Below are 18,906 nucleotides of genomic sequence, written 5' to 3' on the forward strand. Positions count from 1 at the left end.
TCCGTAGCCCCCAGTACCTCAGAATGTGACTGTATTTAGATATAGGCTCTTTAAAGAGCTAACTTAGTTAAAATAAGGTCACTAGGATGGGTGGCTCCTAACCCAATATGACTAGTATCCTTACAAGAAGAGATTATGACACGGATACACACAGAAGGAAGGCCATGTGAAGACACAGGGAAAAAGACAGCCACCTACAGGCCGAGGAGAGAGCCCTTAGAAGAAACCGACCTTGCTGACATCGTGATCTTGGGCTTCTAACTTCCAGAATTGTGAGGAAAATGAATTCCAGAATTGTGAGAAAACAACCTTGCTGACATCGTGATCTCGGGCTTGTAAATTCCAGAATTTTGAGAAAATGAATTGGTTCTGCCACTCAGTCTGTGGTACTTCGTCAAGGCAGCCCTAGCAAAACTCTTCCACCTTCTAATGATTTTTAGTCATCTCTGGAATAAAGCCCACAGGCTCTAAAAAGTTTCTAAGGCCTAGGATGATCTGACTGACTCTTGCCTCTGCTGCCTCAGCCTTAGACACTTCCTGCCTCTCTCCATTGCAGCCACACTAGTCTCTGTGCAGTTCCACATACATCATCCTCCTTCTTTTGGAGCCTCTGGATGTCCTGTTTCTTCAGCTTAGAGTCCTCCTACCTGCTCATGCTACTTACTCACCTAGTCAGTAGCACCATCCTTCAAGTCTCAGCTTAAACATCGCTCCTTAGAGAAGCCATCCTTGTTCCCTTAGACTAGGGAACAAGGGAATCTGTGGTAATTCTGTGGTAATCTTCCACAGAAGTTTGTACTGGTACTTTAAAGCCCTTATGACCCTCCAGTCACTTGGTCAACATATCTCTTCTATGCAAGATTGTATCCTCCAGGTCTCAGTACCATTTCTGCTGGATCTGTGATATATTTGGTGCTCTAGGTGTGTTTGAATGAAGCCTCAGAATGAACAGGTTAACAGTAGCCAGGATCATGACCATTCTGGCAGGAAAATGGACAGAACTGCTTTGGACACAGTGTTAGTAAGATTTCCCCTGATTATCAAAATTCAATTAGGTAGATTTTATAGCTTAAGTAATGAAGTGATTACCTCTAGAATAATCTGTTAGTAAGTCAGTTCAGTTTATGAGGCAAAGGTTATATTTTTATTTCCTCAGTCAACCTTAGAAAATGTTCAGAATTTTTTGACCAGATGTATAGTAGGTCTAATTCATTTTGGGATACAGATGAAATGATTATATGAAGGACTGATTTTATATTGTCACCTGGAATTTCTGATCTTTACAGAAACTGCCAAAGTGTGTTGGAGTTTGAGCCCCATCACAAGACATTTAGCAATGCATGTTATTGTGACTGGAAATTGGGTTTGCTGTTGCCCTTCATCTCTGCTTCATACAAGTGGGTGGAAGCCCTTTAAAAGAAGCACTCTGAAGTTTAAAGCTCTTTTCTTGTGCTGTCCAATGGGAGGTGCCAGTCTTATGAGGCACTAGCATGCAAGTGTGGTGTGTCCACTTTTTGTAGGGTAGCCCACGGCTGCTAGAAGAGGTACTTTGTAGCATGTGTGGACCTGGTTTTTGTGGCATGAAGAGAATGGGTGCAACACTGATAACTTGCCAAGTTTATGGTGCTTTTGTGATAAGTACAATGGTGCCATCTATTTGTGACTGATATTTTTTAATGGAGTTGACTGTTCCTGAGTGGTCCGAGGACAAAAAGAGTAATGTAGCTGAGCATCATTTGCACATTTATTTACATGTCAGGGCTTTTGTTCAAATTGTGACTGAAGTCTATTTGTAGAGTCAGGCATAACGAAGTAAACCTCATTGAGATTCACTTCAGGACATATCCAAACAAACAACATCTTCATTCTGAGCCCATCCAAATGTCCGTAATTTGGTAAATTACTCATTCTATTTGAATGCATTAGTCATCATTTATGAATGCCAGTGAAATTGAATGGACTTCCCTCAGAGCTCTATAGAACTTTTCCATCATGCTGCAAATGGCTGTTTTTAATTTTTTTCAAGACATATTTTTTTGGTACACTTTAAATTTCTGGTTCATATGCCAAATAAGCATTCAAAAAATAAAGAATCATGTCTAAATAGCTAAAAGGGTCTTTATAAAATAAGTTTTTTTTCTTTAGGTTTAAGTAGATTAAGGTCACATCACAGGATGTTAAAATGCATAAGCCTTCATAATCTTCAGGTTTAATCTTTACTATGAAGTACTTTGGGAATGTTAGTAATCTTCAACATAAACAGCTGTCAGGGGGAATCAAATTGTAAGTGTTTTAAGGAAGATAATGCCTCAAGTGCTAACTCCCTTGAATTTTTATTTTTTTGGAGTGATGAAAGCTTTTTATTGAGTATATTGATTAATAGCCAAGAAAGGTGGTGAACCTTAAACAGAAAGACCATATAGAAATTTTCTGATGCTTTGACATTTTATGTTCTCTTTAAAATCAAATGGTTCTAGTAATACAGCAAAGAGGGGAATATGACATTTTGACATTCATCAGGTATCTGCAGTACTTTTAAGTTACATCAGTTAAACTTTCCTATCCCAACAAATGTTTCATCTGCTATATGGCAGCTATCAGTCTTTGTAATATATTGCAAATGCATGAAGAAGATGGAAGATAAGGAAAAGCTGACCCTTGAACTTCTGAGTGTATTTATGTAATTTCCTAAATTTTGAGTAACCTTGGCAAAAGAGATGTCATGAGTTCTTTTTTACATTTATTTAAGGCAATAGTATCTATAAATTATTATTACTCTAATGTCTAGGATTCTTTTAAATATAAAAAAGGAATGGTTCTTCTTAGGAAACGACCATTTTAACTATCTTTGAAAATTTCATAAATCAAAAGCTGATTTTTAAAATAAAGTGTTAACAAGTTGTTACTGGTTTAGTTTTCCAAAGATAAACTTTTGTCCTTCTTATTCTGTGTCCCAGAACCTTCCCTATTCTCTCCATTATCAATGCTGGTTTTTCTTTTTTTTTTTTCTTTTTCTTTTTTTTTTTTTATTATACTTTAAGCTCTAGGGTACATGTGCATAGCATGCAGGTTTGTTACATATGTATACTAGGGCCACGTTGGTGTGCTGCACCCATCAACTTGTTTTTCTAAGGGGAAAAAGCAGACTATTCTTTTAGACTCTCTATGCAAGATTTCTTGTTAGATTGATCCATTATATTTCAGCTGTGTACATGCTGCCCACCTTCTCCATGCATTCCTTGTATTTTAAATCCTACAGGGCTTTCTTTCAATACAGGAGATACATCTCCCTTTTAGTAATTCACACTTGAGGATGATTTGATTCATCAGTATGCATATACTTTGTGTTTTTAAGTGTGTGTATGTGTGGGTGTGCAGCAAATATTTATCAGTGTGCCATATTTCATCTTGAAATTGAAAGGCTAGATCATTCTTGGAAGGGATATTATGCTTCCTCATGCAAGCATTTTTGCACGCTAATTCAAGGCCCAGAAAGAAAAGGCAATGAATAAAGTAGTTGTGGGCAAGTGGCTAGAGAGCACTTGCCTTGGCTTAGGGCGCCAGTGTCTATTCAGCTGCAGTCAACTGCAGCTATGCAAGAACAGTCCCAGTGTTGTTCGACCATCCAGGTTTACAAGAGTAGTCAGAAATTTGGATTTTCATTTTCAATTTCAAAATATTTAAATGTTAGTAATTAATTTTAATTAAATACTGTGTGAGCTAAACAAAATAAGTTTATGGGTGCCCAGTGTGCCAGTTCTGTAAAACAGAGGGTATAGCTAAAAAAGAAAATGCTATACCATACTTTACTTACCAACTTTACTTAATAGCTACATAAAATATTTAGAAAAGAAATATAAATATAATATGCGTATTTAGATAACATGTTTGTTAGAAATATCTTGAGTAAGGGAAGAAATTTTCCATCCCTCTACCAATGCCATTGATGAGTCTCTGGTTCAGAAAACTGGTTCCATTCAATACCACCCACTTCCCCATCCCAACTCCCATTACAAGTATAGGGACTTAACACTTCCTCAATGCCTACCTCCTTGCTTGCTGTCCAGAGAAATACACATTTTTCATTTAAGGATGTCCTGGGATGCTATAAAAGTCAAGGAAGTTATTGAAGGACATTTTTAGATAATAGACAGCATCAGTCATGCTGGGCACATATGGAAGAAAGTGATGACAAAGAAGGGACCTCTCTGCCCAACAAGAGCAGGACCTTGGAAAGAATGGTCCTTTGTCTCTTTGGCCTTAATGTACAAGGAAAAACTGAGGACTGGACAGTTTACATATGGTCCCTCAGATGTTAGGCAGTGCCAGAGCACCAATGAGCATGAGGCTGAGTGATCTTCACCGGGAGCAGTCTATTGCTGCACACTCAGCTCCCATAATGAAAGGTTGAGAGTAAGACCCTTTGCAGAAATGTTCTTCATATCTATGTTGTTATCTCCTTTCAGATGTCTTCTCCACACCACCTCTCAACATCTCTGCTCTCACTATATTCCTTTCTGGTGGGAAGAAACTTCATTCTCTCACTTTGGATGTTTCTTCTCTGAATTTTTCTATGTCCTAAGTCATCCTCTCCATGTTCCTAAGTCCTGAGGATTTTGGAAATCACCTGTGTAAGAGTCTCCTCTTCTCAACTTTACACTCTGTCACATTAATCTCTGAGGCAACAAACACATTGACTGAGCTTGAATGGAGAAAAGAAAAAAAAAATCTAAACATCAAAATAAAAAAAATTGTTAACATCTCAAAAACTGTTATCCTACTGCACAAAGTAGTTTAATGCAATTTTAATTTTTATTTGTATTAATTTACAAATTTGGAATCACAGTCTTTTTTGGTCTACAAACAAAAGTCAGACATTCAAAATCAAAATTGCATACTCAAAATTTCTACTTGAGTGGATACATTTTCCATACTTCTTCCTTTTAGCCCCTTTAGAAGGAATGTGAAGGTAGCAGCCAGTCTTTGGTTGTGTGCCATTGCTTATGCAACCAAGGAAAAATACACCTGAGAATACATGGGATGCAGATTATTTTCTAACTTTAAGCATCATCTATTATTAAGAGTATCATAAAGTATCAAGCACTCTTCAACCAATGATTAATAAAGTCAGAGTGATTTGAATACTGTACCAGGACTGGCCATCATCTATAAAAGACTCTACATTTTTTTTTTCCTTAAAAGGACACATTTAGACCTATTACTTTTCTGGCAAATGACTAGAAGTATATCTCCCCAAATGACAAAGGATATAGAGAAATGTGGGCCTATTTAGCTCTACTGTTTGTAAATTCTTGTCAGTGTAAAAAAAAAAAAAAAAAGAAATTCAATAAAATTCTCACCTCAGTCACTGTATCATCAAAGTCACTGAAACATTTTTTCGCCTGCCAGAAAAATCCTCTTAGGTGTTGTTGCCTGAAGTACAAGGAGCTTTAAAAAATGAATAAAGGAGACTTAAAGAAAGTGTTTGCTGATGCCTTCAGGAACATTTTGGCAGGACTACAGGGAAACAAAGAATTTTGTTTTCAATTCTCATATCTTTGGTTATTCTTGCCTCTTTAGACCCCTTGTTAACATCTGAAACCATCATGATCCCTTTACCTTCCATATTTCTCATCTTAAAATATCACTTCCTTCAAATGGCAAGACATTATTTGTATATTTCACATATATCAAGAATTTTAACATGCTATGTTGCATGGAATTATCATAATTATCTATTCGTTTACTCAAATTAGTGAGCATCTATCTATTATGGCAGATATTATATGCTAGGTTTTTTTATATAAGAGAGCTGGAAGTAGAGGTAGGGGAACAGAATGTGCAAATATGATTATGATATGTTGTTATATGTATTGAAATAGATGTAAGGCATTTGCTTTGGCAGATCGTAAGAAGGGATTATGTAAGACTCCCAAAAAGAGATGATCTTTATACTCAGCCTTCAAGAGTAGGTGGAGACTGTAGGTAAAAACTGGGTATAAAATTCAGAAGAGGAGATCCCTACAAACCAAGAAGCAAGATAATTTCAGGTAGGAGAGAAGGAGCATAGTTGCTGGTGTCAAATTTAGTGCAGGGATTGAGAAATAGAAGAATTACAACGAATGATTGAGATTTAGCATCCTGTTTGATATTGGTGAGCCTGTGGCAGTTCTTTCAATATGTAGTGGGTCAGTAGACAGACTTTAGGATTTTGAGAATTAATTGGATTGTAAGGGGCCCTATGGCTTAATCTGGTTATGTATGGGATTTCTTGAATGAGAACCCTCAGCTAAATAGGTGAGTGTGGGTTAAACACAGCTACTTGTTCCATTCAGTGAGTCATGCCCTGGCACAGAGTCACTTACATCCAGAGAAATAGGCAATTTTTCTTAGGTTTTACAAAGCTGTTGATGAGTTAACAGAAGCCTGATGGCAGGTACTGTTTTCCATAATATGAACTGTGAAGAGGAGAAAGAGGATAATATCAGAGAGGTGTAAGATTTGTTTAATTTTTTTTTAAGATCACCTGAACTTGAATATATTTAAAGGCTAGAGGCTAAGACATAGTAGAAATGGAAAGTTTAAAGAGACAAGTGAAAGTAAAATAAAATAATCAATGGAGAACCATGAGGACACAGAGGAGAATGGGATCTAGAAAGTTACAAAAATTAGACATAGATAGAAGCAGAGATTTCTCTTTTACTGACTTGGAGAGGAAAAGATAAGAATGGGAAAAGATGCAAATAAGCTTATGGGTGAAGGGAGATAGACATGAACTAAAAATAGGCAGAAATAAAACAAGAAAAGGATATACAAATGGCAAACAAACATGAAAAAAATGCTCAATATCACTAATCATCAGGGAAATACAAATTAAAATCACAAGATACCACCTTACCCCAGTCAGAATAATGGCCATTATTAAAAAGTCAAAAAATTATAGGCAGCATGGATGTGGTGATAAGGAAATGCTTATACACTGTTGATGGGAATGTAAATTGGTGCAATTTCTGTAAGAAACAGCATGGAAATTTCTCAAAGAACTAAAAGTAGATCCACCATTCAATCCAGCAATCTCACTATTGGAAATCTACCCAAAGGAAAAGCAGTCAATATATTGACAAGCAATCAATATATCAAAAAGACAGCTGCACTTGTATATTTATTGCAGCACAATTTACAATTGCAAAGATATGGAACCAACCTAAATGCATGTTGATCGATGTGCGTGGATAACGGAAATGTAGCGCACACACACATACACACACACACACACACATACACACACACCCCCCATGGAATACTACTCAGCCATAAAAAATAATGAAGTAATGTCTTTTGCAGCAACTTGGATGGAGCTGGAGGCCATTATCCTAAGTGAAGTAACTCAGGAAGAGAAAACTAAATACTTCATGTTCTAACTTATAAGTGGGAGCTAAGCTATGCATATGCAAAGGCCTACAGAATGGTATAATGGACATTGAAGACTCAGAAGAGGAAAGAATGAGAAAGTGATGAGGGATGAGAAATTACCCCTTGGGTACAAAGTACACTATTTGGTACTAAATAAGTACACTAAAATTCCAAATTTTATCCCTGTACAATTCATCCATGTAACCAAAAACCACTTGTACCCCTAAAGCTATTGAAGTTGAATAAATAAATAAAACAAATGGTAGCCAAAATAAATTAATTATAAGTACTAAAAAGATAAATTTGCTAATTAAAAAACAGTAGATATGTTACTCCAAACTGGATACAAAGTGAGATAAGAAAGATAAATCCAGCAGTTTGTCCAGAAGGCAGTAAAACAGAGACATAGAGAGACAAAGTTTTAAAAAAGAGAAGAGAGGCTGGGCGTGGTGGCTCACGCCTGTAATCCCAGCACTTTGGGAGGCCGAGGTGGGAGGATCACAAGGACAGGAGATTGAGACCATCCTGGCTATCACAGTGAAACCCCATCTCTACTAAAAATACAAAAAATTAGCTGGGCATGGTGGCACACACCTGTAGTCCCAGCTACTCGGGAGGTTGAGGCAGGAGAATAGCTTGAACCCAGGAGGCGGAGATTGCAGTGAGCCAAGATCATGCCACCACACTCCAGCCTAGGCAACAAAGCGAGACTCCATATATATATATATATATATATATGAAGAGAAGCTACAATACACATATAGTAGAGTGAACAGGTCCACAGCTATCTAAAAGAAATTCTAGAAGGTAATAAAGGAAGTGGCTTATAAACAACAACAAGATGGAAAGGAAACAGGAAAGTTTTCTAGAATTGAGGGAAGATATTTAAATCAAAAGGTTCATAACAGCTGTCAAGCAGTTTGAATAAAAAATAGTGATTGTGATAGATCAGGAATAAAAATGAAATGTTCAAAGGTACAAGAGAGGATATACAGTTTGCCTATGGTAGTAGGTGGTATTATTTGCTTACAAATCTTCTTGCTTACCATTGCCGGGGTGAATGGTATATACTTCCCTGGATCCTTGATTTGGGGGTTGGCTCTGTGATTAGTTTTGGTCAAGGGCAAAATGACAATGTACAAGCTCCAAATCTGAAACCCTTTTGAGTTTGCACCTTTCATAAAGAGTATGTCCCAGCTAGGCTGATTCCTTTAACGTAGGTCCCAGGATAAAGACATGAAGAACATACCTGAACTCAACAGAAAGCTTAGAACCAGATTAGGCCCAAATAAGCCTGTCAAGGTCAGCTGTGCTGCAATCCATTTATAGATCTGTGAATATGAAATAAGCCATTGCTCTTTTAAGTCATGGAGATTTGGGGTTGTTTGTTATGTAACATTACTGGAACAGAAACCAGGTAAATTTACAAAGAAACTGTCATTAAAGGAACAATTGATTTCTCATCTGGGTTGACATAGTTGAAGTTGACAGAAGTTGAAGAAATAATATCTCACATAAATGACTGAAGCAGGTGGGATGGGGATTAAAAAGGCAGTATAGGAGCTATGGCAAATCGGAGGGCTCGCCTAAACATGTCATTTGAGCTTGTGGAGACACACACTCAGTTTTGTCAGATTGGCTAGTTTCTTAAAAGGAGAATTTGAAAACCTATATTTCTACGTATAGCCTGCTAATTTTAAAAAGTTGATGACATACTTGATTTTTGTCTCCTAACTTTTTGTGAACCAGCCTCACGTGTTCATAGGCTGCTTGTGTTTTGAGGGCCAGATATAGCTTTTCAACACCTACAGGATGGTTAGGGAGAAAGTAGATTTGCCCATCCTCTCTGACCTCACATTGCTCAGATGACCAAAGCCTCCTTCTGTGGCCAGAGCTCAGTTTTTGACTGGGGGCCAGGGATTGTACTGTTGGTTCAGCATTTGTGTTTTTCCTGCTCACCACCTTGCTCTAAACCATTTAGTTATCTTGTGTGCTCCCATACCTTTTCTTCACATTTAGCCATTTCTACTCAAATGTGTCTGTCAGCTTTTAAATCCAAACTTCAAGATGATCACAAAGATCTATAGAGTCTTTTCTTCTGCCTTGTTTTTTTTTAAAGGTTGATGGCAGTGAGGTTGTTCTCCTTTGGAGTATGTGTGGTTCATCACTGATACATCAGAATTCCTTTATGAGCTTAAAGGCAAAAAATGAATGTCCTTCAAGCTTCTTCCCTCAAATAAGGATGATCTTTTCAGTAGAATACATAGTCCAAATATTCTCTGCAAATTGTCCTTCAATGGGAAAATCTGGTATTATTTAACAAAACACATGAAACCAATATTCTTTTTGGTATTCAGTGACTATTGTATTGAACGTCATATAATGTAGTTTTAGTTGATATTTTGATAAATTATTATTCTTTTTGTTTTTGCTCTTCTTAGTAAGTTTTCAACATTAATACATGAGGTTTGTCTCCATATTTAGGGCTGTGCCGTTAACACAATACCAAGATCACAATCAGAAACAATTTATATGTATTCTTTACTAACACAGGGGCTTATCAGAACAGGTTCCATAGGTTGCCAAGAAATGTCAGCCTATTATACAATAGAAAGTCAATTTACTTTTAAGTAAAAGTACTTTTAAGACAATCCCTTCTTGAAGGATTTCTTAATCAGATTATGTGTATATACAGAAAGCAAAGAGAAAAACAAAGGCACTGACCTTAATGATCTAGCTTTACAATTTTTTGTTGTTGCTATATTAAGATAATTTCAGTCAAAGTGATATTGAAAGACCTCAGTTATCTAGTTTGTTTTATCTTGTTTTTTTTTTTTTTTTTTTTTGGCAATTTACTTTGTGCATCATGACACGCCCAGTATCAGGAAACAGAATGGAAAGTACAGTTCTTATTCTAGGTAGGTGGTGGGACACCTAGGGGATTCTTACAGTCGGTACATGAGCATTTTTATTTTTTTTACAATAAAAAGGAAAGATTGTTAAAAATTATGATTATCTGGCCAAAACTTCTTTCAGGTTTAACATTGCCTACATTGTAAAGCCTGCCATTACTCTATCTGCAGAATAAAACCTATATGAACCATGAACATTAATAGGTAGAAATTAACTCGAGCAAGAATGTTTTCTATTTTATTTAGCATTCACAACCAAAACAGGGCTTTTTGATGACTACAATCAACTGCCTTCATGCTTGAGTCTAAGCTTCCTAAATCAGAAAGTGCCAGAAATTACACTTTGAACCTCCAAATAGTGTGAGTTGAACAGAAGTGTATTTTTGGATACCAAATGTGCTCTCATATCCTTCCAACTCTGAAAAATCAAACAAGCAGGAATTTCATTATCTGGGTGTCCAGTCTTTATCCCTCACAACTGACCCTGTCTTCCTGTGACCCTCTTCCACAGCACCAGACAGAGCCATAACTGTTTCCCAGTGTTCTTTTCCATTGCACCACCACCCCCTCTATCTCCTCCTCTCCCTGTCCCCTCCCAACAGAGAAATGCTTCAACAGAAGGGAGAGAAAACTCAAAGAATCCCCCTTTACTAACTAGAACTAAGATGAATTGTGTCAGAGTTCAGAGCCCCGTTGTTGCTTTGGCATGAAATCACGGCCCTTGGTTTCTGCCAAGGCGGGTGTCAGCTGGTGAATTATAACACTGGCAGACAGGACTGAGATAAGCAAAAAATACAATGACAGCTGCTACACAGAACTATTCTTTCTGGCCTGGTGAATACAAAAATACATTGTGTAAATAAAGACAGACAGCTTCATTATGCAATTGTCTGCTACTGTGTCACTGCTAAAGAACAAGTATTGATTTTGGAAAATATATCCAGACTCTTCAAGCTAATATGCTCTTGCTTTCGCAATATATGTGGCATTAAGGAAAGAAATAATCTAATCTAACTTCCTCACATTAGAGCTGAACCAATACGTAAATTTAGTATAATATCTCCCTACATTAGACATTTAAAATATAGCTTTTTAAAAAACGACCATTTCACATGCAAGTCTTCAATTCTATTATTTTAATGTAAAACTCTAGAGCTTGGACTGCATTTTCATGAGTTATAATGTAAGTGGGTGTATTAATCTGTTCAGGCTGCCATAACAAAATACCATAGACAGGGTGACTTAAAGAGCAGAAATCTATTTTCTCACAGTTCTTTTGGCTAGAAGTTGCAGGTAAAGGTCTGGCAGGGTCAGTTCCTGGTAAGTGCTCTCTTACTGGCTTGTAGATGGCTGCCTTCTTGCTGTGTGCTCAGATGGCAGAGACAGCAAGAGTGAGCACGTTGGAATCTCTTTTTATAAAGACATTAATACTATTGGATCAGGCCCCTACCCTTGTGACCTCGTTTAACCTTAAACTTCCTTAAAGGCCCCATCTAAAAATGCAGCCACACTGAGGGCAGGGAGGAGTTGGGATTTCCATATGTGAATTTTGGGGAATATACAACATTCAGCCTGTAACAGTGACTTGGGCAAACTTGATTTTTGTTATAAATAAACTACTTGATGAACCTATTTACCTTTTGATTGGTGATTTCTAATACACTAAATAGTGTTTTCAGAAATGTATCATTTAGTGACTATTTTGTTCTCATTTAGCAACCAACACTAGGAATTGAGCAGGAGAAGCAAGGAATGTTTAGAGTGAAACAGTCTTCAAAGCAAGGTACACGAACACTTGTGGGTTCCTGAGAGCTATTCTGCAAGGTCAATTCTGTTTTTAGAATAACCCTAGAGTTGTTATTTGCATTTTTGACTATGCTGACATTTGCACTGATGGCACACACAAAAAATAGTGACAAAATTGTTGGCACCTTAACATGAATTGAGGCAGTGACACCAACTGCTCTAGTAGTCACTATATTACTTACCGTCATGTACTTGCAGTTTATATAAATATATATATATGCATATAGATACATATATCTACACACACATACATATACACACAGACATACACATGTCACCGAAAATTGCTCTTGATGAAAAAGTAAAATGTATATTAGATTTTTACTGTTGATCACCCATCTCTTTAATACTGTGTGTCCTAAAATGAGAAATAAGCATAAAACACTTGCTGCATGCTGAAGTAGGATGGTCAATGGTGATCTGGAGGAAAATAATTTGTGTGATTGTTTGAGTTGCAAGCTGAACTGACCACTTTTTTGTTGGAACACTATTTTTACTTTAAAGAGCAACTAACAGACACTTTATAGTACTCAAACTTGAGTATTTGGCAGACATTTTCTTGACAGTGAATAAAGTGAGCACGTCACTTCAAGAAAAACAACTGATGGAATTTTTTCCAATGATAAAATTTGAGCTTTCAAGTGAAAACTTGAATTTTGGAAAACTTGTAACTATCATTGTAGCTTGAAGGTCAGAAGAGACTTCAGTGATCTTAATAGACGTGAATTTTAAAATCATATGTAATGTATCCACATTTAGAAGTGGCATAACTCAGTTTATTTGTCTATTCTTGCATTGCTATAAAGAAATACCTGAGACTGGGTAATTTATAAAGGAATGAAGTTTAATTGGTTCATAGTTCTGTGGCTGTACAAGAAGCATGGCATGGGCGTTGACTCAGCTTTTGGTGAGGCCTCAGGAAGCTTACAATCATGGCAGAAGGCAAAGGGAGAGCAGGTGGTCACATGGTAAAGAGCAGGAGCAAGAGAGAGAAGGGGGAGGTCCTAAGTTCTTTTAAACAATCAGATCTCACCTGAACTAACAGAGGGAGAACTCACTCACCATCAAGGGTGTGGTGCTAAGTGATTCATGGGGGAACTTCCCCCAAGATCCAATATCTCCCACCAGGCCCCACCTACATTTAAACATGAGATTTGGAGGTAGGAATACCCAAACTGTATCACTCAGTGAAACAATATTTTCCACATAAGCAATGGTTGACAGTACAAAGTCATTCATGAGTAAAGGAGTTCTTCAATGTGCAATATAGACCAATAGATTTAAAACCAACATGGTACAAAAAAAATTCACTGATACAGTTGTTTACATTCCATTGGCGCTAACTACCCTTGGTTGAGCTTTTGTAGATATCAAAGATTAATATCTACAGTTACCTGAAAAGGCTATTGAATTTCTCCTCTCCTATCCATCTACATGTTTATGCGAGGCTGGATTTTCTTCATATACTTTACCCTAAATAATGTATTTCAACAGATTTAGCAGAGGCTGATCTGAGAATCCAGCTGTCTTCTGTTAAGCCAGACATTAAAGTTGGCAAATATGTAAACCAATGTCACTCTTACTAGTAATTAGTTTTTCAGACAAATGTAGTTGTAAAAAAATAAAATGTCTGTTAGCATATGTGTTTATTATTTTCTATGAATTAATAAATAATATCATTTAAAAATTTTGTTTTGTAATAAACCTTGAGAGAGATAGCCCACACAAACACAAGTTGTTTTGGATCCTCAATAGTTTTTAACAGTGTAAAGAATAGGAGAACCAGTGCTATATAGGGAAGACGAGAGCATTTGGCAAACTGGAAACCTTTGGCTTTTTAATGTAACTTTTGCTAGTTATGGTGTGATTTGGGGCAAGTGACATAACTCTGAGTCATAGTTATACCACTTATGAAATAGAGATAGTAAAGTCTACTGCACATGGTTTTTGTGAAGATTTATTTGATAAGACCATACATATAAAAGCCCTTTATAAACTGTAAAGTGCTGCATGATGTCACACTTGAAGATGCTACACTATCTTCAAGGCTTACTTCAGACCCTAATAAAGCAATTCCAGCCAATCCCTTCCTGTCCCAAATTTGGAAATATCTCTTTTCTGACTCTGCATATGAATTTTGTGTGTTTACATATGTTTCTACTGGTACACTTGCTTTTATACTTATTTAATCTCAGGCCACTCCTCTTGGACCATAAGCTTCCCCAGCAAAGGGATTTTGTATTCACCTTTGTATTCTTTGCAGACAGTATTAATCATAAGAGGTATTTAATACATTTGCATTGAATAGAATATAACTAATGAATATCCCCAAATCTTTTTTATTTATTTATTTATTTTTATTTATTTTTTTTTTTTGAGACAGAGTCTTGCTCTGTCACCCAGGCTGGTGTGCAGTGGCACAATCTCAACTCACTGCAACCTCCACCTCCCATTCAAACGATTCTCCTGCCTCAGCCTCCCAAGTAACTGGGACTACAGGCACACACCGCCACGCCTGGCTAAGTTTTTGTGTTTTAGTAGAGAAGGAGTTTCACCATGTTGCCCAGACTAGTCTCAAATTCCTGAGCTCAAGCAATCTGCCTGCCTTGGCCTCCCAAACTCACAAACGTGAGCTACCATGCCCGGCCCCCAAATCTTTTTTATGTGGTGAGATTACATTTTTTAATAAGGGACAAGGTGGCATATGAGGCTCAAATTCTTTAGAAGGCTAAAACCAATTCTTCTAACATGTATTGTAGGGGGAACATCAAAAGATAACTATACATCTGTGATATTCCTGTTGCAATAGGTCATCATTGCCCTTTTCTCTTATCTCCCTCATAACTCCCTGTCACTGGTGATACAAATGTCATACAGAGCTTTGTTCCAAACCTGTGTTTCCATGGGCAATGCCATGAGTTAATTCAATATATTTAATTAAAAACTTTATTTAAACTGTTTGCAGTCCATTTAGGAAGGCCTATTTTGCTTTTGCTTTCTGGTTTTCCCTTTTCAGGAATTAGCTCATGTCTGCGGAAATTATGAAATTATTTTTTCAGAGGGATCCCTTACCTTTAACTTGTGCTTAAAGTTGTCAGCTAGAGGAGATAACTGATATGGTTTGCTTGTGTCCCCAACCAAATCTCATCTTGAATTCTCACATATTGTGGGAGAGACCTAATGAAAGGTAATTGAATCACGGGGGCAGGTCTTTCTCATACCGTTCTCACGATAGCGAGTAAGTCTCATGAGATCTAATGGTTGTTATCAGGGGAAGTTTTTCTGTACAAGCTCTCTTTGCCTGTTGCTATCCATATAAGATGTGACTTGCTCCTCCTTGTCTTCCGTTATGATTCCTAGCCAAGTGGAACTGTAAGTCCAATAAACTTCTTTCATTTTTAAATTGCCCAGTCTTAGGTATGTCTCATCAGCAGCATGAAAACAGACTAATAGAATACCCATATTGGTTCCTTGTCCCTTTTGATAAGTTGCAAATGTGGAAACAGACTGACTAGCAAGAATCTTCAGCAGTCATAGCAACATTCCATATCTGTGCTGTCCAGTACAATAGCCAATAGGCAAAAGCAGTGTTTGAGCACATTTAATGTGACTAGTGCAACTGAGGAACTTAATTTTCTTTAGCTTAATTAATTTAAGCTTAAATTTAAATAACTACACGTGGCTAGTGGCCACTGTATTTGACAGTGCTGGTATAGAGTGTGAGTCAAGAAGACTTTACCTATTTGGGGCAAGTGGCCCATGAAATGATAAATTGAGGGTCATAATCTAAAAGTAACTAAAGTCACTCTTTTTCCTTTAAGAAACATAAAAGATAAAATTTCTTTTATTTTTAAATTAAAAGAACAAGGACAAATTTATGGTGAAAGATAAACAATAGGGAAAATGGAAACACAAATGCAGATATACACAATGACCACACAAAACTGAGAACTGAAGGAAAGGAAAAGGTAGACAGGAAATGAAACTCTTGGGGCTCTGAGGAGTTAATTGGGTAAACGTTTACCTTATCCTGTGTTTCATTTAGATTGTGTCTTCAGATTATTAGCATTTCTAATATTGCTCTTTTCTCTTCTGGCTATTTACTGCTTGTAGTTATTTAGTTTTTATTTAATCAAATTTAAAGAGGACTGCTGCTTCCTAAACTAATTCTAGAATTTCACTAAGATAAAATTATTCACTGTGTTGCTGCAATAATGTCCTAAAATAATGTTATTCCTAGGGGTGCATGAAAGAAAGCCAGCAACAAGTACAGATGTATCAGAAACATGAACAAAGAAAGTATCAGAACAATAGTATTCTTATTAGTTGAGAAAGAGAAAAAAAATACTGTTTTAAGTTTTATGGAAAACTCTGATATATATTAGAGAATCTTCTAATCTTACTTGATCTCATCCTTTTGGTAAACGATCTATGAAGCTGTAAAGTTTAAGATGTTGATACCTGGGAAATACACTATGTTTAGTAAAGGTCATTAAGTTCTGTAAAAAAGTAAACAGATTTTACCCTTTAGTGATCTTTAGACGGTGAATACTATTGATTTAGCTACATCTGCAAAAGCAGGTGGTAGGCCTAATGACCACTTTAACAATAAATCAGAATCACAATATTACTGTAAAAACTGATAATGTTCTTGAAGACCACCTCTAAGGTCAAAAAGGTAGTAAATGGAAATCTTGCACACAATCTCAGCTACTTAGAGCACATAGTTAAAAATGGAAGAAACTTAATTTATCTTACTTCTAAGAATACTTCTTCTTGAACTTTTTCAACATTCCCATAACCCCTTGAGCTGTGATAAATTATAATATTGCCATAATTTCACTACAATTAAAAAAAACTCAGTATAAAGGAACTTAGAAGTAAGTTTCATTATATCTTTAGTCTAAAAAGGCAGCGTTTCTTAAACTAATGATCTGAGAACTTTGTGAAATCCATTTAAGAGCCTCAAGAGCTGTGTTTATTTCATTTAAATTGGATACAGCAGACAAGAGTCCTTCGCATAGAGTAAGAGTAAATATTATATTGTGAAATTTTGTTTCATTTAGATAAATATATATTTATTTGCTTATTGGTTATGTTGTACCACTCTTTTCTATTGTGGATTACCTTGCCAAACACTCTTCTAACTAAATATCCAATTGATTTAGTGCTAGTTCAAAACAGGGCTAGACTTTCTACACACTGAAGCATGCTTTTTATTTATGGAAGTGGACACAAAATTTTAACATTCATATAAATTTCCTTATTGGTAGTTTTGGTTCAAAAGATAGTGAAGTGATTAGGATTTATTGAATTGAATACACAAATAAATATAGGGGACATCTGAATATTTGTCACTTGAGTTCTGTTTGTCACTCAAGTTCTGTAGTTAATTGGTGCTGGGCACTCTGCTGGCCTGTTTTTGTCTTGAAATACGGAATCCAATTCTGGGATTTTTTCTTTTTTTTTTTTTTTTAATTACCAAATAAGTAGCTTGGTAATTTTCCTCCTCTGTTTCTTTTGTTTTCTCTTTCTGGAACTTCTTTTATTGGGGTTCACCCTTAGTAGACTAATCATCTAATTTTTCATGTTGTTGCCTTTTGGTCTACCTTCTGAAAGATTTCTTCATTGTTATAACCCAAACCTTCATTTGGGTATATATATTTTAACCGCACTTTTAATATCCAAGAGCTCCTACCCTCCTTTCCACCCCCTTTTTCATACATATTCCTTTATTTATGGCATCATGTTTCATTGTAGATATGTCTTCTCTTCTTTCTAATGTATACTTTTTTATTTTTTGGAGATGAAGTCTCACTCTGTCACCTAGGCTGGAGTGCAGTGGCACAATCTCTCAGCTCACCGCAAGCTCTGCCTCCCAGATTCAAATGATTCTCCTGCCTCAGCCTCCCGAGTAGGTGGGATTACAGGCGCATGCCACCATATGCGGCTGATTTTTGTATTTTTAGTACAAATGGGGTATCACCATGTTGGTGAGGCTGGCCTAGAACTCCTGACCTCAGGTGATCCAACTGCCTCAGCCTCCCAAAGTGCTGGGATTACAGGCGTGAGCCACTGCGCCCAGCCTACTGTGTGCTTTTTAATAATTATTGGATATCTCATTTTATCATGGATTTTCTGCATCTCAAAATATCATGTGACTTTTACACCTTATCCTTTTATGTGGCAAATTAAAAGGATTGATTTTCAAATTTCAAATCAACTTGAAGCTGCATTCTTGAAGTAAATCCATTAGATCATGACAGATTATCATTCCTATATATTGCTATACTTTGCTAATATTTTCTTTATGATTTTCACATATATGTTCATGAAGGTGATTGCTCTGTCATTTTCCTTTCTTATACTGTCCTTGTCAGTTTTTGGTATCAAGTTTTTCTGGTTTTAAAAAAATACGTCAGTAAGTATTTCCTTTTTCTGATCTCTAGAAAAATTTGTGTGAGATTTATTTTATATTTTTCTTAAATGTTCGGTAGAAATGAATTGTAATACCATCTGAATCCTTGAATTTTGGGGGGAAGGTTATTAATTACAGATTTTAAGAACTGACATAGCAGTATTTATGCATTTTATTATTTCTTATACTAATGTTGGTTATTTGTGTTTTTCCAGAAATTTGTCCATTTCATCTATTTTTTAAATGTATTGGGCTGAAGTTGTTTCTAGTGTACTCTTATTTACTAGTAAACAATGCTATAATCTGCAGTGATATCCCCCTTTGTATTCCCAGTATTGATGATTTGTGTTTTTCTCT

General features: G+C 36.3%; 1 long non-coding RNA gene across 1 annotated transcript in view; it reads left to right on the top strand.

Annotated features, from left to right (window-relative positions):
- Nucleotides 1-18,906, top strand: part of LOC126953619 (uncharacterized) — a 60,171-nt gene that overhangs the window by 19,314 nt on the left and 21,951 nt on the right. The gene's annotated exons all lie outside the window — the stretch shown is intronic.

This window comes from Macaca thibetana, chromosome 4 (genome assembly GCF_024542745.1).
Source record: "Macaca thibetana thibetana isolate TM-01 chromosome 4, ASM2454274v1, whole genome shotgun sequence".
NCBI classification, from domain to species: domain Eukaryota; kingdom Metazoa; phylum Chordata; class Mammalia; order Primates; family Cercopithecidae; genus Macaca; species Macaca thibetana.